Here is a 21,032-nt window from a genome sequence, read left to right on the forward strand (position 1 = left end):
TTTGGTTTAGATACCAACATGAAAAGCAATAGAAAGTTTTTGTAGAGGGTAAGGAACTGGGATTGAAACCAAGGACAAAGCTGTGCAGAAGAGAAGAATGGAAAGCAGCAATACAAATAATAGATATGAACACATAGAGGCAGCATGGGAAGCAAAGCAGGGAAGAGAAATAGAGAACATTCCATGAAATGCCCAGGAGATAGATAAGAGCAGAACAAAAAAGGGAAGAATGAAATTCAAAGCCTCCACATAAAAGTGTTTGAAGGTCCCACCAGTCATTCATGCTTATTATTGTGTGCCTTTACTTTCAAAGTACAGTGTGGAGCCTTTGACGATCCCTCTCTTGTATTTCAGCAGACACAGATAGTTGAGAAGTCTTTTCTCACATAGCTGGCACAAGCTTGCGCTTTTCCTTGCTGGTAGCGTGGAAATGACAGCTTGGCCCTTGGAAGTAAAATCAAGCAAAATTAGCAGAGGATGGTTTCGATCCATCGACCTCTGGGTTATGGGCCCAGCACGCTTCCGCTGCGCCACTCTGCTCCGTTGTGAAAGTGTTCTTTTTATGCAGATAAGGAGCATTAGGCAGAGTAGCATGGGATTGGTCTGGCTCTCACCTCATTTGCATAAGTATATCCCAAGGCATGCTGGGTGCAGAAAAACTTCATCTTCCCCTCTCACAATCAGTCATAACTGAAAGTCAGACACTCTTAGGCACTAGCCGTTTCAGGCCTTTATCAAGACAGTAGCTCTTGAACCATCTCTCTCTCGCTCTGTGATCCTAGCTCTAGCATGCTCAGGATTTGGCTTTACCTTGGAGCCAGAGATATACCCGGTGAGGGCGAGGCTTTTGAGCGTTTGGGAGCGTTGTGGACGTTGGACAGGAAACTATGCGAATATGAAGCCTCCAACATTCCTGCTTCAGTGAGTGGTTCTTTCCATGGACATCTGACTCTTGGATTCCTCTCAACTTGCCTTCTGATAAAACATTTTGTGAGCAGCAGTTTCCTTCGACAGCTACAAGGTGGCGCTACATTCAGGTGAGAGCACAAGTATGCACAAAATGTTAGGGACTTTTGCCAGATTTATCGGTGGATCTTGCATATTTTTTTCAGAGGCTAGATATTGCCTAGAAATGCTTTTTAACATAGAGATGCTGGAGTTACAATGTCTGGTCGGGCCTCAGCCCTTCCATTGTTTGCCCACTGTAACAAATTTATTACCAGCACATGTGTGTTGTGACTCTGCTTTATGAAACTTATCATATATTAGGACAATGTATGTTGCAGAAGGTGCGATTGAGATGTTTGCCCACGTATTTGTTTATTTTTTTATATATGGCTGATTAATCTGTTCGTGAAATTTCCATTTTGTGACATGTTGCATTACAATATATCCTGCTTGCAGAATATATAAGTATTTTCAGTGCGTTGGCCGGGAATCGAACCCGGGTCAACTGCTTGGGAAGCAGCTATGCTCACCACTATACCACCAACGCCCTCTGATGTGTTAGCTCTCGGTTCTAAATATTACGTTGCAGAAATCAATGACTATCTTGCACCAGCTTCAATGGTGCATTTGGTTTAGATACCAACATGAGAAGCAGTAGAACGTTTTTTTGCAGAGGGTAAGGAACTGGGGATTGAAACCAAGGACAAAGTTGTGCAGAAGAGAAGAAATGAAAAGCAACAGTACAAATAGTAGAAATGAGCATATATAGGCAGCATGGGAAGCAAAGCAGGGAAGAGAAAGAGAACATTCCATGAAATGCCCAGGAGATAGATAAGAGCAGAACAAAAAGGGAAGAATGAAATTCAAAGCATGCCCAGAAAGTTGTGTGAAGCTCCCACCAGTCATTTATGGTTATAATTGTGTGTCTTTACTTTCAAAGTACAGGGTTGTACCTTTCACGATCACTCTTGTATTACACAGACACGAATAGTTGAGAAGTCTTTTCTCACATAGCTGGCACAAGCTTGCACTTTTCCTTTCTGGCTATGTGGAAATGACAGCTTGGTCCTTGGAAGGAAAATCAAGCAAAATTAGCAGAGGATGGTTTCGATCCATCGACCTCTGGGTTATGGGCCCAGCACGCTTCCGCTGCGCCACTCTGCTCCTTTGTGAAAGTGTTCTCTTTATGCAGATGAGGAGGCATTCAGAGAAGTGACGTGGGATTGGTCGGGCTCTCACCTCATTTGCCTAAGTATATCGCAAGGCATGCTGGGTGCAGAAAATCTTTATCTTCCCCTCTCACAATCAGTCACAACTGAAAGTCCAGACCCTCTTAGGCACTAGCCGTTTCAGGCCTTTAACAAGACAACAGCTCTCCGACGCTCTCTGTCTCTCTCTCTCTCTGTGATCCTAGTGCTTGCATGCTCAGTATTTGGCTTTTCCTGGGAGCCAGAGATCTACCCGGTGAGGGCTTGCCGGTATAAGGCTTTAGAGCGTTTGGGAGCGTTCGGTACATGAGAGGACGTTGGACTGGAAGCTATGCAAATTTGAAGCATCCAAACTTCCTGCTGCAGTCGGAGGCTCTTTCCATGGACATCTGCCTTTTGGATTCCTCTAAACTTGCCCTCTGATGAAACATTTTGTGAGCTGCAGTTACCTCCGACGGCTACAAGGTGGTGCTACATTCAGGTGAGGGCACAAGTATGCACAAAATGTTGGGGACTTTTGCCAGATTTATTGCTGGATCTTGCATATTTTTTTCAGAGGCTAAATATTGCCTAGGAAATGCTTTTTAACATAGAGATGCTGGAGTTAAAATGTCTGGTCGGGCCTCAGCTCTTTCATTGTCTGCCCACTGTAACATATTTTTTTACCAGTACATGTGAGTGGTGACTCTGCTTTATGATACTTATCATATATTAGGACAATGAATATAGCAGAAGGGGCGATCGAAATGCTTGCCTACATATTTGTTTATTTTTTATATAATGGCTGATTAACCTCTTAATTATATTACCAGTTTGTGAAATGTTGCTTTAAAATATATCCTGCTTGCAGAATATATATGTATTTGTACTGCGTTGGCCGGGAATCGAACCCGGGTCAACTGCTTGGAAGGCAGCTATGCTCACCACTATACCACCAACCCCCTCTGATCTTTGCGCTCTCGGTTCTAAACATTAGGACCCTGAGTTCAATGACTATCATGCACCAGCTTCAATGGTGCATTTGGTTTAGATACCAACATGAAAAGCAATAGAAAGTTTTTGTAGAGGGTAAGGAACTGGGATTGAAACCAAGGACAAAGCTGTGCAGAAGAGAAGAATGGAAAGCAGCAATACAAATAATAGATATGAACACATAGAGGCAGCATGGGAAGCAAAGCAGGGAAGAGAAATAGAGAACATTCCATGAAATGCCCAGGAGATAGATAAGAGCAGAACAAAAAAGGGAAGAATGAAATTCAAAGCCTCCACATAAAAGTGTTTGAAGGTCCCACCAGTCATTCATGCTTATTATTGTGTGCCTTTACTTTCAAAGTACAGTGTGGAGCCTTTGACGATCCCTCTCTTGTATTTCAGCAGACACAGATAGTTGAGAAGTCTTTTCTCACATAGCTGGCACAAGCTTGCGCTTTTCCTTGCTGGTAGCGTGGAAATGACAGCTTGGTCCTTGGAAGTAAAATCAAGCAAAATTAGCAGAGGATGGTTTCGATCCATCGACCTCTGGGTTATGGGCCCAGCACGCTTCCGCTGCGCCACTCTGCTCCGTTGTGAAAGTGTTCTTTTTATGCAGATAAGGAGCATTAGGCAGAGTAGCATGGGATTGGTCTGGCTCTCACCTCATTTGCATAAGTATATCCCAAGGCATGCTGGGTGCAGAAAAACTTCATCTTCCCCTCTCACAATCAGTCATAACTGAAAGTCAGACACTCTTAGGCACTAGCCGTTTCAGGCCTTTATCAAGACAGTAGCTCTTGAACCATCTCTCTCTCGCTCTGTGATCCTAGCACTAGCATGCTCAGGATTTGGCTTTACCTTGGAGCCAGAGATATACCCGGTGAGGGCTTGCCCGGTGTGAGGCTTTTGAGCGTTTGGGAGCGTTGTGGACGTTGGACAGGAAACTATGCGAATATGAAGCCTCCAACATTCCTGCTTCAGTGAGTGGTTCTTTCCATGGACATCTGACTCTTGGATTCCTCTCAACTTGCCTTCTGATAAAACATTTTGTGAGCAGCAGTTTCCTTCGACAGCTACAAGGTGGCGCTACATTCAGGTGAGAGCACAAGTATGCACAAAATGTTAGGGACTTTTGCCAGATTTATCGGTGGATCTTGCATATTTTTTTCAGAGGCTAGATATTGCCTAGAAATGCTTTTTAACATAGAGATGCTGGAGTTACAATGTCTGGTCGGGCCTCAGCCCTTCCATTGTTTGCCCACTGTAACAAATTTATTACCAGCACATGTGTGTTGTGACTCTGCTTTATGAAACTTATCATATATTAGGACAATGTATGTAGCAGAAGGTGCGATTGAGATGTTTGCCCACGTATTTGTTTATTTTTTTATATATGGCTGATTAATCTGTTCGTGAAATTTCCATTTTGTGACATGTTGCATTACAATATATCCTGCTTGCAGAATATATAAGTATTTTCAGTGCGTTGGCCGGGAATCGAACCCGGGTCAACTGCTTGGGAAGCAGCTATGCTCACCACTATACCACCAACGCCCTCTGATGTGTTAGCTCTCGGTTCTAAATATTACGTTGCAGAAATCAATGACTATCTTGCACCAGCTTCAATGGTGCATTTGGTTTAGATACCAACATGAGAAGCAGTAGAACGTTTTTTGCAGAGGGTAAGGAACTGGGGATTGAAACCAAGGACAAAGTTGTGCAGAAGAGAAGAAATGAAAAGCAACAGTACAAATAGTAGAAATGAGCATATATAGGCAGCATGGGAAGCAAAGCAGGGAAGAGAAAGAGAACATTCCATGAAATGCCCAGGAGATAGATAAGAGCAGAACAAAAAGGGAAGAATGAAATTCAAAGCATGCCCAGAAAGTTGTGTGAAGCTCCCACCAGTCATTTATGGTTATAATTGTGTGTCTTTACTTTCAAAGTACAGGGTTGTACCTTTCACGATCACTCTTGTATTACACAGACACGAATAGTTGAGAAGTCTTTTCTCACATAGCTGGCACAAGCTTGCACTTTTCCTTTCTGGCTATGTGGAAATGACAGCTTGGTCCTTGGAAGGAAAATCAAGCAAAATTAGCAGAGGATGGTTTCGATCCATCGACCTCTGGGTTATGGGCCCAGCACGCTTCCGCTGCGCCACTCTGCTCCTTTATGAAAGTGTTCTCTTTATGCAGATGAGGAGGCATTCAGAGAAGTGACGTGGGATTGGTCGGGCTCTCACCTCATTTGCCTAAGTATATCGCAAGGCATGCTGGGTGCAGAAAATCTTTATCTTCCCGTCTCACAATCAGTCACAACTGAAAGTCCAGACCCTCTTAGGCACTAGCCGTTTCAGGCCTTTAACAAGACAACAGCTCTCCGACGCTCTCTGTCTCTCTCTCTCTCTGTGATCCTAGTGCTTGCATGCTCAGTATTTGGCTTTTCCTGGGAGCCAGAGATCTACCCGGTGAGGGCTTGCCGGTATAAGGCTTTAGAGCGTTTGGGAGCGTTCGGTACATGAGAGGACGTTGGACTGGAAGCTATGCAAATTTGAAGCATCCAAACTTCCTGCTGCAGTCGGAGGCTCTTTCCATGGACATCTGCCTTTTGGATTCCTCTAAACTTGCCCTCTGATGAAACATTTTGTGAGCTGCAGTTACCTCCGACGGCTACAAGGTGGTGCTACATTCAGGTGAGGGCACAAGTATGCACAAAATGTTGGGGACTTTTGCCAGATTTATTGCTGGATCTTGCATATTTTTTTCAGAGGCTAAATATTGCCTAGGAAATGCTTTTTAACATAGAGATGCTGGAGTTAAAATGTCTGGTCGGGCCTCAGCCCTTTCATTGTCTGCCCACTGTAACATATTTTTTTACCAGTACATGTGAGTGGTGACTCTGCTTTATGAAACTTATCATATATTAGGACAATGAATATAGCAGAAGGGGCGATCGAAATGCTTGCCTACATATTTGTTTATTTTTTATATAATGGCTGATTAACCTCTTAATTATATTACCATTTTGTGAAATGTTGCTTTAAAATATATCCTGCTTGCAGAATATATAAGTATTTGTACTGCGTTGGCCGGGAATCGAACCCGGGTCAACTGCTTGGAAGGCAGCTATGCTCACCACTATACCACCAACGCCCTCTGATCTTTGCGCTCTCGGTTCTAAACATTAGGACCCTGAGTTCAATGACTATCATGCACCAGCTTCAATGGTGCATTTGGTTTAGATACCAACATGAAAAGCAATAGAAAGTTTTTGTAGAGGGTAAGGAACTGGGATTGAAACCAAGGACAAAGCTGTGCAGAAGAGAAGAATGGAAAGCAGCAATACAAATAATAGATATGAACACATAGAGGCAGCATGGGAAGCAAAGCAGGGAAGAGAAATAGAGAACATTCCATGAAATGCCCAGGAGATAGATAAGAGCAGAACAAAAAAGGGAAGAATGAAATTCAAAGCCTCCACATAAAAGTGTTTGAAGGTCCCACCAGTCATTCATGCTTATTATTGTGTGCCTTTACTTTCAAAGTACAGTGTGGAGCCTTTGACGATCCCTCTCTTGTATTTCAGCAGACACAGATAGTTGAGAAGTCTTTTCTCACATAGCTGGCACAAGCTTGCGCTTTTCCTTGCTGGTAGCGTGGAAATGACAGCTTGGCCCTTGGAAGTAAAATCAAGCAAAATTAGCAGAGGATGGTTTCGATCCATCGACCTCTGGGTTATGGGCCCAGCACGCTTCCGCTGCGCCACTCTGCTCCGTTGTGAAAGTGTTCTTTTTATGCAGATAAGGAGCATTAGGCAGAGTAGCATGGGATTGGTCTGGCTCTCACCTCATTTGCATAAGTATATCCCAAGGCATGCTGGGTGCAGAAAAACTTCATCTTCCCCTCTCACAATCAGTCATAACTGAAAGTCAGACACTCTTAGGCACTAGCCGTTTCAGGCCTTTATCAAGACAGTAGCTCTTGAACCATCTCTCTCTCGCTCTGTGATCCTAGCTCTAGCATGCTCAGGATTTGGCTTTACCTTGGAGCCAGAGATATACCCGGTGAGGGCGAGGCTTTTGAGCGTTTGGGAGCGTTGTGGACGTTGGACAGGAAACTATGCGAATATGAAGCCTCCAACATTCCTGCTTCAGTGAGTGGTTCTTTCCATGGACATCTGACTCTTGGATTCCTCTCAACTTGCCTTCTGATAAAACATTTTGTGAGCAGCAGTTTCCTTCGACAGCTACAAGGTGGCGCTACATTCAGGTGAGAGCACAAGTATGCACAAAATGTTAGGGACTTTTGCCAGATTTATCGGTGGATCTTGCATATTTTTTTCAGAGGCTAGATATTGCCTAGAAATGCTTTTTAACATAGAGATGCTGGAGTTACAATGTCTGGTCGGGCCTCAGCCCTTCCATTGTTTGCCCACTGTAACAAATTTATTACCAGCACATGTGTGTTGTGACTCTGCTTTATGAAACTTATCATATATTAGGACAATGTATGTTGCAGAAGGTGCGATTGAGATGTTTGCCCACGTATTTGTTTATTTTTTTATATATGGCTGATTAATCTGTTCGTGAAATTTCCATTTTGTGACATGTTGCATTACAATATATCCTGCTTGCAGAATATATAAGTATTTTCAGTGCGTTGGCCGGGAATCGAACCCGGGTCAACTGCTTGGGAAGCAGCTATGCTCACCACTATACCACCAACGCCCTCTGATGTGTTAGCTCTCGGTTCTAAATATTACGTTGCAGAAATCAATGACTATCTTGCACCAGCTTCAATGGTGCATTTGGTTTAGATACCAACATGAGAAGCAGTAGAACGTTTTTTGCAGAGGGTAAGGAACTGGGGATTGAAACCAAGGACAAAGTTGTGCAGAAGAGAAGAAATGAAAAGCAACAGTACAAATAGTAGAAATGAGCATATATAGGCAGCATGGGAAGCAAAGCAGGGAAGAGAAAGAGAACATTCCATGAAATGCCCAGGAGATAGATAAGAGCAGAACAAAAAGGGAAGAATGAAATTCAAAGCATGCCCAGAAAGTTGTGTGAAGCTCCCACCAGTCATTTATGGTTATAATTGTGTGTCTTTACTTTCAAAGTACAGGGTTGTACCTTTCACGATCACTCTTGTATTACACAGACACGAATAGTTGAGAAGTCTTTTCTCACATAGCTGGCACAAGCTTGCACTTTTCCTTTCTGGCTATGTGGAAATGACAGCTTGGTCCTTGGAAGGAAAATCAAGCAAAATTAGCAGAGGATGGTTTCGATCCATCGACCTCTGGGTTATGGGCCCAGCACGCTTCCGCTGCGCCACTCTGCTCCTTTGTGAAAGTGTTCTCTTTATGCAGATGAGGAGGCATTCAGAGAAGTGACGTGGGATTGGTCGGGCTCTCACCTCATTTGCCTAAGTATATCGCAAGGCATGCTGGGTGCAGAAAATCTTTATCTTCCCCTCTCACAATCAGTCACAACTGAAAGTCCAGACCCTCTTAGGCACTAGCCGTTTCAGGCCTTTAACAAGACAACAGCTCTCCGACGCTCTCTGTCTCTCTCTCTCTCTGTGATCCTAGTGCTTGCATGCTCAGTATTTGGCTTTTCCTGGGAGCCAGAGATCTACCCGGTGAGGGCTTGCCGGTATAAGGCTTTAGAGCGTTTGGGAGCGTTCGGTACATGAGAGGACGTTGGACTGGAAGCTATGCAAATTTGAAGCATCCAAACTTCCTGCTGCAGTCGGAGGCTCTTTCCATGGACATCTGCCTTTTGGATTCCTCTAAACTTGCCCTCTGATGAAACATTTTGTGAGCTGCAGTTACCTCCGACGGCTACAAGGTGGTGCTACATTCAGGTGAGGGCACAAGTATGCACAAAATGTTGGGGACTTTTGCCAGATTTATTGCTGGATCTTGCATATTTTTTTCAGAGGCTAAATATTGCCTAGGAAATGCTTTTTAACATAGAGATGCTGGAGTTAAAATGTCTGGTCGGGCCTCAGCCCTTTCATTGTCTGCCCACTGTAACATATTTTTTTACCAGTACATGTGAGTGGTGACTCTGCTTTATGAAACTTATCATATATTAGGACAATGAATATAGCAGAAGGGGCGATCGAAATGCTTGCCTACATATTTGTTTATTTTTTATATAATGGCTGATTAACCTCTTAATTATATTACCAGTTTGTGAAATGTTGCTTTAAAATATATCCTGCTTGCAGAATATATATGTATTTGTACTGCGTTGGCCGGGAATCGAACCCGGGTCAACTGCTTGGAAGGCAGCTATGCTCACCACTATACCACCAACCCCCTCTGATCTTTGCGCTCTCGGTTCTAAACATTAGGACCCTGAGTTCAATGACTATCATGCACCAGCTTCAATGGTGCATTTGGTTTAGATACCAACATGAAAAGCAATAGAAAGTTTTTGTAGAGGGTAAGGAACTGGGATTGAAACCAAGGACAAAGCTGTGCAGAAGAGAAGAATGGAAAGCAGCAATACAAATATTAGATATGAACACATAGAGGCAGCATGGGAAGCAAAGCAGGGAAGAGAAATAGAGAACATTCCATGAAATGCCCAGGAGATAGATAAGAGCAGAACAAAAAAGGGAAGAATGAAATTCAAAGCCTCCACATAAAAGTGTTTGAAGGTCCCACCAGTCATTCATGCTTATTATTGTGTGCCTTTACTTTCAAAGTACAGTGTGGAGCCTTTGACGATCCCTCTCTTGTATTTCAGCAGACACAGATAGTTGAGAAGTCTTTTCTCACATAGCTGGCACAAGCTTGCGCTTTTCCTTGCTGGTAGCGTGGAAATGACAGCTTGGCCCTTGGAAGTAAAATCAAGCAAAATTAGCAGAGGATGGTTTCGATCCATCGACCTCTGGGTTATGGGCCCAGCACGCTTCCGCTGCGCCACTCTGCTCCGTTGTGAAAGTGTTCTTTTTATGCAGATAAGGAGCATTAGGCAGAGTAGCATGGGATTGGTCTGGCTCTCACCTCATTTGCATAAGTATATCCCAAGGCATGCTGGGTGCAGAAAAACTTCATCTTCCCCTCTCACAATCAGTCATAACTGAAAGTCAGACACTCTTAGGCACTAGCCGTTTCAGGCCTTTATCAAGACAGTAGCTCTTGAACCATCTCTCTCTCGCTCTGTGATCCTAGCTCTAGCATGCTCAGGATTTGGCTTTACCTTGGAGCCAGAGATATACCCGGTGAGGGCGAGGCTTTTGAGCGTTTGGGAGCGTTGTGGACGTTGGACAGGAAACTATGCGAATATGAAGCCTCCAACATTCCTGCTTCAGTGAGTGGTTCTTTCCATGGACATCTGACTCTTGGATTCCTCTCAACTTGCCTTCTGATAAAACATTTTGTGAGCAGCAGTTTCCTTCGACAGCTACAAGGTGGCGCTACATTCAGGTGAGAGCACAAGTATGCACAAAATGTTAGGGACTTTTGCCAGATTTATCGGTGGATCTTGCATATTTTTTTCAGAGGCTAGATATTGCCTAGAAATGCTTTTTAACATAGAGATGCTGGAGTTACAATGTCTGGTCGGGCCTCAGCCCTTCCATTGTTTGCCCACTGTAACAAATTTATTACCAGCACATGTGTGTTGTGACTCTGCTTTATGAAACTTATCATATATTAGGACAATGTATGTTGCAGAAGGTGCGATTGAGATGTTTGCCCACGTATTTGTTTATTTTTTTATATATGGCTGATTAATCTGTTCGTGAAATTTCCATTTTGTGACATGTTGCATTACAATATATCCTGCTTGCAGAATATATAAGTATTTTCAGTGCGTTGGCCGGGAATCGAACCCGGGTCAACTGCTTGGGAAGCAGCTATGCTCACCACTATACCACCAACGCCCTCTGATGTGTTAGCTCTCGGTTCTAAATATTACGTTGCAGAAATCAATGACTATCTTGCACCAGCTTCAATGGTGCATTTGGTTTAGATACCAACATGAGAAGCAGTAGAACGTTTTTTTGCAGAGGGTAAGGAACTGGGGATTGAAACCAAGGACAAAGTTGTGCAGAAGAGAAGAAATGAAAAGCAACAGTACAAATAGTAGAAATGAGCATATATAGGCAGCATGGGAAGCAAAGCAGGGAAGAGAAAGAGAACATTCCATGAAATGCCCAGGAGATAGATAAGAGCAGAACAAAAAGGGAAGAATGAAATTCAAAGCATGCCCAGAAAGTTGTGTGAAGCTCCCACCAGTCATTTATGGTTATAATTGTGTGTCTTTACTTTCAAAGTACAGGGTTGTACCTTTCACGATCACTCTTGTATTACACAGACACGAATAGTTGAGAAGTCTTTTCTCACATAGCTGGCACAAGCTTGCACTTTTCCTTTCTGGCTATGTGGAAATGACAGCTTGGTCCTTGGAAGGAAAATCAAGCAAAATTAGCAGAGGATGGTTTCGATCCATCGACCTCTGGGTTATGGGCCCAGCACGCTTCCGCTGCGCCACTCTGCTCCTTTGTGAAAGTGTTCTCTTTATGCAGATGAGGAGGCATTCAGAGAAGTGACGTGGGATTGGTCGGGCTCTCACCTCATTTGCCTAAGTATATCGCAAGGCATGCTGGGTGCAGAAAATCTTTATCTTCCCCTCTCACAATCAGTCACAACTGAAAGTCCAGACCCTCTTAGGCACTAGCCGTTTCAGGCCTTTAACAAGACAACAGCTCTCCGACGCTCTCTGTCTCTCTCTCTCTCTGTGATCCTAGTGCTTGCATGCTCAGTATTTGGCTTTTCCTGGGAGCCAGAGATCTACCCGGTGAGGGCTTGCCGGTATAAGGCTTTAGAGCGTTTGGGAGCGTTCGGTACATGAGAGGACGTTGGACTGGAAGCTATGCAAATTTGAAGCATCCAAACTTCCTGCTGCAGTCGGAGGCTCTTTCCATGGACATCTGCCTTTTGGATTCCTCTAAACTTGCCCTCTGATGAAACATTTTGTGAGCTGCAGTTACCTCCGACGGCTACAAGGTGGTGCTACATTCAGGTGAGGGCACAAGTATGCACAAAATGTTGGGGACTTTTGCCAGATTTATTGCTGGATCTTGCATATTTTTTTCAGAGGCTAAATATTGCCTAGGAAATGCTTTTTAACATAGAGATGCTGGAGTTAAAATGTCTGGTCGGGCCTCAGCTCTTTCATTGTCTGCCCACTGTAACATATTTTTTTACCAGTACATGTGAGTGGTGACTCTGCTTTATGATACTTATCATATATTAGGACAATGAATATAGCAGAAGGGGCGATCGAAATGCTTGCCTACATATTTGTTTATTTTTTATATAATGGCTGATTAACCTCTTAATTATATTACCAGTTTGTGAAATGTTGCTTTAAAATATATCCTGCTTGCAGAATATATATGTATTTGTACTGCGTTGGCCGGGAATCGAACCCGGGTCAACTGCTTGGAAGGCAGCTATGCTCACCACTATACCACCAACCCCCTCTGATCTTTGCGCTCTCGGTTCTAAACATTAGGACCCTGAGTTCAATGACTATCATGCACCAGCTTCAATGGTGCATTTGGTTTAGATACCAACATGAAAAGCAATAGAAAGTTTTTGTAGAGGGTAAGGAACTGGGATTGAAACCAAGGACAAAGCTGTGCAGAAGAGAAGAATGGAAAGCAGCAATACAAATAATAGATATGAACACATAGAGGCAGCATGGGAAGCAAAGCAGGGAAGAGAAATAGAGAACATTCCATGAAATGCCCAGGAGATAGATAAGAGCAGAACAAAAAAGGGAAGAATGAAATTCAAAGCCTCCACATAAAAGTGTTTGAAGGTCCCACCAGTCATTCATGCTTATTATTGTGTGCCTTTACTTTCAAAGTACAGTGTGGAGCCTTTGACGATCCCTCTCTTGTATTTCAGCAGACACAGATAGTTGAGAAGTCTTTTCTCACATAGCTGGCACAAGCTTGCGCTTTTCCTTGCTGGTAGCGTGGAAATGACAGCTTGGTCCTTGGAAGTAAAATCAAGCAAAATTAGCAGAGGATGGTTTCGATCCATCGACCTCTGGGTTATGGGCCCAGCACGCTTCCGCTGCGCCACTCTGCTCCGTTGTGAAAGTGTTCTTTTTATGCAGATAAGGAGCATTAGGCAGAGTTTCATGGGATTGGTCTGGCTCTCACCTCATTTGCATAAGTATATCCCAAGGCATGCTGGGTGCAGAAAAACTTCATCTTCCCCTCTCACAATCAGTCATAACTGAAAGTCAGACACTCTTAGGCACTAGCCGTTTCAGGCCTTTATCAAGACAGTAGCTCTTGAACCATCTCTCTCTCGCTCTGTGATCCTAGCACTAGCATGCTCAGGATTTGGCTTTACCTTGGAGCCAGAGATATACCCGGTGAGGGCTTGCCCGGTGTGAGGCTTTTGAGCGTTTGGGAGCGTTCGGGACGTGAGTGGACGTTGGACAGGAAACTATGCGAATATGAAGCCTCCAACATTCCTGCTTCAGTGAGTGGTTCTTTCCATGGACATCTGACTCTTGGATTCCTCTCAACTTGCCTTCTGATAAAACATTTTGTGAGCAGCAGTTTCCTTCGACAGCTACAAGGTGGCGCTACATTCAGGTGAGAGCACAAGTATGCACAAAATGTTAGGGACTTTTGCCAGATTTATCGGTGGATCTTGCATATTTTTTTCAGAGGCTAGATATTGCCTAGAAATGCTTTTTAACATAGAGATGCTGGAGTTACAATGTCTGGTCGGGCCTCAGCCCTTCCATTGTTTGCCCACTGTAACAAATTTATTACCAGCACATGTGTGTTGTGACTCTGCTTTATGAAACTTATCATATATTAGGACAATGTATGTAGCAGAAGGTGCGATTGAGATGTTTGCCCACGTATTTGTTTATTTTTTTATATATGGCTGATTAATCTGTTCGTGAAATTTCCATTTTGTGACATGTTGCATTACAATATATCCTGCTTGCAGAATATATAAGTATTTTCAGTGCGTTGGCCGGGAATCGAAACCGGGTCAACTGCTTGGGAAGCAGCTATGCTCACCACTATACCACCAACGCCCTCTGATGTGTTAGCTCTCGGTTCTAAATATTACGTTGCAGAAATCAATGACTATCTTGCACCAGCTTCAATGGTGCATTTGGTTTAGATACCAACATGAGAAGCAGTAGAACGTTTTTTGCAGAGGGTAAGGAACTGGGGATTGAAACCAAGGACAAAGTTGTGCAGAAGAGAAGAAATGAAAAGCAACAGTACAAATAGTAGAAATGAGCATATATAGGCAGCATGGGAAGCAAAGCAGGGAAGAGAAAGAGAACATTCCATGAAATGCCCAGGAGATAGATAAGAGCAGAACAAAAAGGGAAGAATGAAATTCAAAGCATGCCCAGAAAGTTGTGTGAAGCTCCCACCAGTCATTTATGGTTATAATTGTGTGTCTTTACTTTCAAAGTACAGGGTTGTACCTTTCACGATCACTCTTGTATTACACAGACACGAATAGTTGAGAAGTCTTTTCTCACATAGCTGGCACAAGCTTGCACTTTTCCTTTCTGGCTATGTGGAAATGACAGCTTGGTCCTTGGAAGGAAAATCAAGCAAAATTAGCAGAGGATGGTTTCGATCCATCGACCTCTGGGTTATGGGCCCAGCACGCTTCCGCTGCGCCACTCTGCTCCTTTGTGAAAGTGTTCTCTTTATGCAGATGAGGAGGCATTCAGAGAAGTGACGTGGGATTGGTCGGGCTCTCACCTCATTTGCCTAAGTATATCGCAAGGCATGCTGGGTGCAGAAAATCTTTATCTTCCCCTCTCACAATCAGTCACAACTGAAAGTCCAGACCCTCTTAGGCACTAGCCGTTTCAGGCCTTTAACAAGACAACAGCTCTCCGACGCTCTCTGTCTCTCTCTCTCTCTGTGATCCTAGTGCTTGCATGCTCAGTATTTGGCTTTTCCTGGGAGCCAGAGATCTACCCGGTGAGGGCTTGCCGGTATAAGGCTTTAGAGCGTTTGGGAGCGTTCGGTACATGAGAGGATGTTGGACTGGAAGCTATGCAAATTTGAAGCATCCAAACTTCCTGCTGCAGTCGGAGGCTCTTTCCATGGACATCTGCCTTTTGGATTCCTCTAAACTTGCCCTCTGATGAAACATTTTGTGAGCTGCAGTTACCTCCGACGGCTACAAGGTGGTGCTACATTCAGGTGAGGGCACAAGTATGCACAAAATGTTGGGGACTTTTGCCAGATTTATTGCTGGATCTTGCATATTTTTTTCAGAGGCTAAATATTGCCTAGGAAATGCTTTTTAACATAGAGATGCTGGAGTTAAAATGTCTGGTCGGGCCTCAGCTCTTTCATTGTCTGCCCACTGTAACATATTTTTTTACCAGTACATGTGAGTGGTGACTCTGCTTTATGATACTTATCATATATTAGGACAATGAATATAGCAGAAGGGGCGATCGAAATGCTTGCCTACATATTTGTTTATTTTTTATATAATGGCTGATTAACCTCTTAATTATATTACCAGTTTGTGAAATGTTGCTTTAAAATATATCCTGCTTGCAGAATATATATGTATTTGTACTGCGTTGGCCGGGAATCGAACCCGGGTCAACTGCTTGGAAGGCAGCTATGCTCACCACTATACCACCAACCCCCTCTGATCTTTGCGCTCTCGGTTCTAAACATTAGGACCCTGAGTTCAATGACTATCATGCACCAGCTTCAATGGTGCATTTGGTTTAGATACCAACATGAAAAGCAATAGAAAGTTTTTGTAGAGGGTAAGGAACTGGGATTGAAACCAAGGACAAAGCTGTGCAGAAGAGAAGAATGGAAAGCAGCAATACAAATAATAGATATGAACACATAGAGGCAGCATGGGAAGCAAAGCAGGGAAGAGAAATAGAGAACATTCCATGAAATGCCCAGGAGATAGATAAGAGCAGAACAAAAAAGGGAAGAATGAAATTCAAAGCCTCCACATAAAAGTGTTTGAAGGTCCCACCAGTCATTCATGCTTATTATTGTGTGCCTTTACTTTCAAAGTACAGTGTGGAGCCTTTGACGATCCCTCTCTTGTATTTCAGCAGACACAGATAGTTGAGAAGTCTTTTCTCACATAGCTGGCACAAGCTTGCGCTTTTCCTTGCTGGTAGCGTGGAAATGACAGCTTGGTCCTTGGAAGTAAAATCAAGCAAAATTAGCAGAGGATGGTTTCGATCCATCGACCTCTGGGTTATGGGCCCAGCACGCTTCCACTGCGCCACTCTGCTCCGTTGTGAAAGTGTTCTTTTTATGCAGATAAGGAGCATTAGGCAGAGTAGCATGGGATTGGTCTGGCTCTCACCTCATTTGCATAAGTATATCCCAAGGCATGCTGGGTGCAGAAAAACTTCATCTTCCCCTCTCACAATCAGTCATAACTGAAAGTCAGACACTCTTAGGCACTAGCCGTTTCAGGCCTTTATCAAGACAGTAGCTCTTGAACCATCTCTCTCTCGCTCTGTGATCCTAGCACTAGCATGCTCAGGATTTGGCTTTACCTTGGAGCCAGAGATATACCCGGTGAGGGCTTGCCCGGTGTGAGGCTTTTGAGCGTTTGGGAGCGTTGTGGACGTTGGACAGGAAACTATGCGAATATGAAGCCTCCAACATTCCTGCTTCAGTGAGTGGTTCTTTCCATGGACATCTGACTCTTGGATTCCTCTCAACTTGCCTTCTGATAAAACATTTTGTGAGCAGCAGTTTCCTTCGACAGCTACAAGGTGGCGCTACATTCAGGTGAGAGCACAAGTATGCACAAAATGTTAGGGACTTTTGCCAGATTTATCGGTGGATCTTGCATATTTTTTTCAGAGGCTAGATATTGCCTAGAAATGCTTTTTAACATAGAGATGCTGGAGTTACAATGTCTGGTCGGGCCTCAGCCCTTCCATTGTTTGCCCACTGTAACAAATTTATTACCAGCACATGTGTGTTGTGACTCTGCTTTATGAAACTTATCATATATTAGGACAATGTATGTAGCAGAAGGTGCGATTGAGATGTTTGCCCACGTATTTGTTTATTTTTTTATATATGGCTGATTAATCTGTTCGTGAAATTTCCATTTTGTGACATGTTGCATTACAATATATCCTGCTTGCAGAATATATAAGTATTTTCAGTGCGTTGGCCGGGAATCGAACCCGGGTCAACTGCTTGGGAAGCAGCTATGCTCACCACTATACCACCAACGCCCTCTGATGTGTTAGCTCTCGGTTCTAAATATTACGTTGCAGAAATCAATGACTATCTTGCACCAGCTTCAATGGTGCATTTGGTTTAGATACCAACATGAGAAGCAGTAGAACGTTTTTTGCAGAGGGTAAGGAACTGGGGATTGAAACCAAGGACAAAGTTGTGCAGAAGAGAAGAAATGAAAAGCAACAGTACAAATAGTAGAAATGAGCATATATAGGCAGCATGGGAAGCAAAGCAGGGAAGAGAAAGAGAACATTCCATGAAATGCCCAGGAGATAGATAAGAGCAGAACAAAAAGGGAAGAATGAAATTCAAAGCATGCCCAGAAAGTTGTGTGAAGCTCCCACCAGTCATTTATGGTTATAATTGTGTGTCTTTACTTTCAAAGTACAGGGTTGTACCTTTCACGATCACTCTTGTATTACACAGACACGAATAGTTGAGAAGTCTTTTCTCACATAGCTGGCACAAGCTTGCACTTTTCCTTTCTGGCTATGTGGAAATGACAGCTTGGTCCTTGGAAGGAAAATCAAGCAAAATTAGCAGAGGATGGTTTCGATCCATCGACCTCTGGGTTATGGGCCCAGCACGCTTCCGCTGCGCCACTCTGCTCCTTTATGAAAGTGTTCTCTTTATGCAGATGAGGAGGCATTCAGAGAAGTGACGTGGGATTGGTCGGGCTCTCACCTCATTTGCCTAAGTATATCGCAAGGCATGCTGGGTGCAGAAAATCTTTATCTTCCCGTCTCACAATCAGTCACAACTGAAAGTCCAGACCCTCTTAGGCACTAGCCGTTTCAGGCCTTTAACAAGACAACAGCTCTCCGACGCTCTCTGTCTCTCTCTCTCTCTGTGATCCTAGTGCTTGCATGCTCAGTATTTGGCTTTTCCTGGGAGCCAGAGATCTACCCGGTGAGGGCTTGCCGGTATAAGGCTTTAGAGCGTTTGGGAGCGTTCGGTACATGAGAGGACGTTGGACTGGAAGCTATGCAAATTTGAAGCATCCAAACTTCCTGCTGCAGTCGGAGGCTCTTTCCATGGACATCTGCCTTTTGGATTCCTCTAAACTTGCCCTCTGATGAAACATTTTGTGAGCTGCAGTTACCTCCGACGGCTACAAGGTGGTGCTACATTCAGGTGAGGGCACAAGTATGCACAAAATGTTGGGGACTTTTGCCAGATTTATTGCTGGATCTTGCATATTTTTTTCAGAGGCTAAATATTGCCTAGGAAATGCTTTTTAACATAGAGATGCTGGAGTTAAAATGTCTGGTCGGGCCTCAGCTCTTTCATTGTCTGCCCACTGTAACATATTTTTTTACCAGTACATGTGAGTGGTGACTCTGCTTTATGATACTTATCATATATTAGGACAATGAATATAGCAGAAGGGGCGATCGAAATGCTTGCCTACATATTTGTTTATTTTTTATATAATGGCTGATTAACCTCTTAATTATATTACCAGTTTGTGAAATGTTGCTTTAAAATATATCCTGCTTGCAGAATATATATGTATTTGTACTGCGTTGGCCGGGAATCGAACCCGGGTCAACTGCTTGGAAGGCAGCTATGCTCACCACTATACCACCAACCCCCTCTGATCTTTGCGCTCTCGGTTCTAAACATTAGGACCCTGAGTTCAATGACTATCATGCACCAGCTTCAATGGTGCATTTGGTTTAGATACCAACATGAAAAGCAATAGAAAGTTTTTGTAGAGGGTAAGGAACTGGGATTGAAACCAAGGACAAAGCTGTGCAGAAGAGAAGAATGGAAAGCAGCAATACAAATAATAGATATGAACACATAGAGGCAGCATGGGAAGCAAAGCAGGGAAGAGAAATAGAGAACATTCCATGAAATGCCCAGGAGATAGATAAGAGCAGAACAAAAAAGGGAAGAATGAAATTCAAAGCCTCCACATAAAAGTGTTTGAAGGTCCCACCAGTCATTCATGCTTATTATTGTGTGCCTTTACTTTCAAAGTACAGTGTGGAGCCTTTGACGATCCCTCTCTTGTATTTCAGCAGACACAGATAGTTGAGAAGTCTTTTCTCACATAGCTGGCACAAGCTTGCGCTTTTCCTTGCTGGTAGCGTGGAAATGACAGCTTGGTCCTTGGAAGTAAAATCAAGCAAAATTAGCAGAGGATGGTTTCGATCCATCGACCTCTGGGTTATGGGCCCAGCACGCTTCCGCTGCGCCACTCTGCTCCGTTGTGAAAGTGTTCTTTTTATGCAGATAAGGAGCATTAGGCAGAGTTTCATGGGATTGGTCTGGCTCTCACCTCATTTGCATAAGTATATCCCAAGGCATGCTGGGTGCAGAAAAACTTCATCTTCCCCTCTCACAATCAGTCATAACTGAAAGTCAGACACTCTTAGGCACTAGCCGTTTCAGGCCTTTATCAAGACAGTAGCTCTTGAACCATCTCTCTCTCGCTCTGTGATCCTAGCACTAGCATGCTCAGGATTTGGCTTTACCTTGGAGCCAGAGATATACCCGGTGAGGGCTTGCCCGGTGTGAGGCTTTTGAGCGTTTGGGAGCGTTGTGGACGTTGGACAGGAAACTATGCGAATATGAAGCCTCCAACATTCCTGCTTCAGTGAGTGGTTCTTTCCATGGACATCTGACTCTTGGATTCCTCTCAACTTGCCTTCTGATAAAACATTTTGTGAGCAGCAGTTTCCTTCGACAGCTACAAGGTGGCGCTACATTCAGGTGAGAGCACAAGTATGCACAAAATGTTAGGGACTTTTGCCAGATTTATCGGTGGATCTTGCATATTTTTTTCAGAGGCTAGATATTGCCTAGAAATGCTTTTTAACATAGAGATGCTGGAGTTACAATGTCTGGTCGGGCCTCAGCCCTTCCATTGTTTGCCCACTGTAACAAATTTATTACCAGCACATGTGTGTTGTGACTCTGCTTTATGAAACTTATCATATATTAGGACAATGTATGTAGCAGAAGGTGCGATTGAGATGTTTGCCCACGTATTTGTTTATTTTTTTATATATGGCTGATTAATCTGTTCGTGAAATTTCCATTTTGTGACATGTTGCATTACAATATATCCTGCTTGCAGAATATATAAGTATTTTCAGTGCGTTGGCCGGGAATCGAACCCGGGTCAACTGCTTGGGAAGCAGCTATGCTCACCACTATATCACCAACGCCCTCTGATGTGTTAGCTCTCGGTTCTAAATATTACGTTGCAGAAATCAATGACTATCTTGCACCAGCTTCAATGGTGCATTTGGTTTAGATACCAACATGAGAAGCAGTAGAACGTTTTTTGCAGAGGGTAAGGAACTGGGGATTGAAACCAAGGACAAAGTTGTGCAGAAGAGAAGAAATGAAAAGCAACAGTACAAATAGTAGAAATGAGCATATATAGGCAGCATGGGAAGCAAAGCAGGGAAGAGAAAGAGAACATTCCATGAAATGCCCAGGAGATAGATAAGAGCAGAACAAAAAGGGAAGAATGAAATTCAAAGCATGCCCAGAAAGTTGTGTGAAGCTCCCACCAGTCATTTATGGTTATAATTGTGTGTCTTTACTTTCAAAGTACAGGGTTGTACCTTTCACGATCACTCTTGTATTACAC

The 21,032-nt window shown here is 43.6% G+C and overlaps 8 non-coding genes across 8 annotated transcripts; all 8 read right to left on the minus strand.

Annotated features, from left to right (window-relative positions):
* Nucleotides 1–1,423: 1,423 nt before the first annotated feature.
* Nucleotides 1,424–1,495, minus strand: TRNAG-CCC (transfer RNA glycine (anticodon CCC)). The gene has a single exon. It is a non-coding gene; the product is annotated as a tRNA-Gly (tRNA).
* A 3,115-nt stretch (nt 1,496–4,610) lies between these two features.
* TRNAG-CCC (transfer RNA glycine (anticodon CCC)) lies at nt 4,611–4,682 on the minus strand. Its single transcript has one exon. It is a non-coding gene; the product is annotated as a tRNA-Gly (tRNA).
* Nucleotides 4,683–6,211: 1,529 nt separating this feature from the next.
* TRNAG-UCC (transfer RNA glycine (anticodon UCC)) lies at nt 6,212–6,283 on the minus strand. Its single transcript has one exon. It is a non-coding gene; the product is annotated as a tRNA-Gly (tRNA).
* A 1,502-nt stretch (nt 6,284–7,785) lies between these two features.
* Nucleotides 7,786–7,857, minus strand: TRNAG-CCC (transfer RNA glycine (anticodon CCC)). The gene has a single exon. It is a non-coding gene; the product is annotated as a tRNA-Gly (tRNA).
* A 3,103-nt stretch (nt 7,858–10,960) lies between these two features.
* Nucleotides 10,961–11,032, minus strand: TRNAG-CCC (transfer RNA glycine (anticodon CCC)). The gene has a single exon. It is a non-coding gene; the product is annotated as a tRNA-Gly (tRNA).
* Nucleotides 11,033–16,377: 5,345 nt separating this feature from the next.
* TRNAM-CAU (transfer RNA methionine (anticodon CAU)) lies at nt 16,378–16,449 on the minus strand. Its single transcript has one exon. It is a non-coding gene; the product is annotated as a tRNA-Met (tRNA).
* Nucleotides 16,450–17,343: 894 nt separating this feature from the next.
* On the minus strand, nt 17,344–17,415 carry TRNAG-CCC (transfer RNA glycine (anticodon CCC)). Its single transcript has one exon. It is a non-coding gene; the product is annotated as a tRNA-Gly (tRNA).
* Nucleotides 17,416–20,529: 3,114 nt separating this feature from the next.
* Nucleotides 20,530–20,601, minus strand: TRNAG-CCC (transfer RNA glycine (anticodon CCC)). The gene has a single exon. It is a non-coding gene; the product is annotated as a tRNA-Gly (tRNA).
* Nucleotides 20,602–21,032: the final 431 nt, after the last annotated feature.

This window comes from Lissotriton vulgaris, chromosome 9 (assembly GCF_964263255.1).
Source record: "Lissotriton vulgaris chromosome 9, aLisVul1.2, whole genome shotgun sequence".
Classification (NCBI taxonomy): domain Eukaryota; kingdom Metazoa; phylum Chordata; class Amphibia; order Caudata; family Salamandridae; genus Lissotriton; species Lissotriton vulgaris.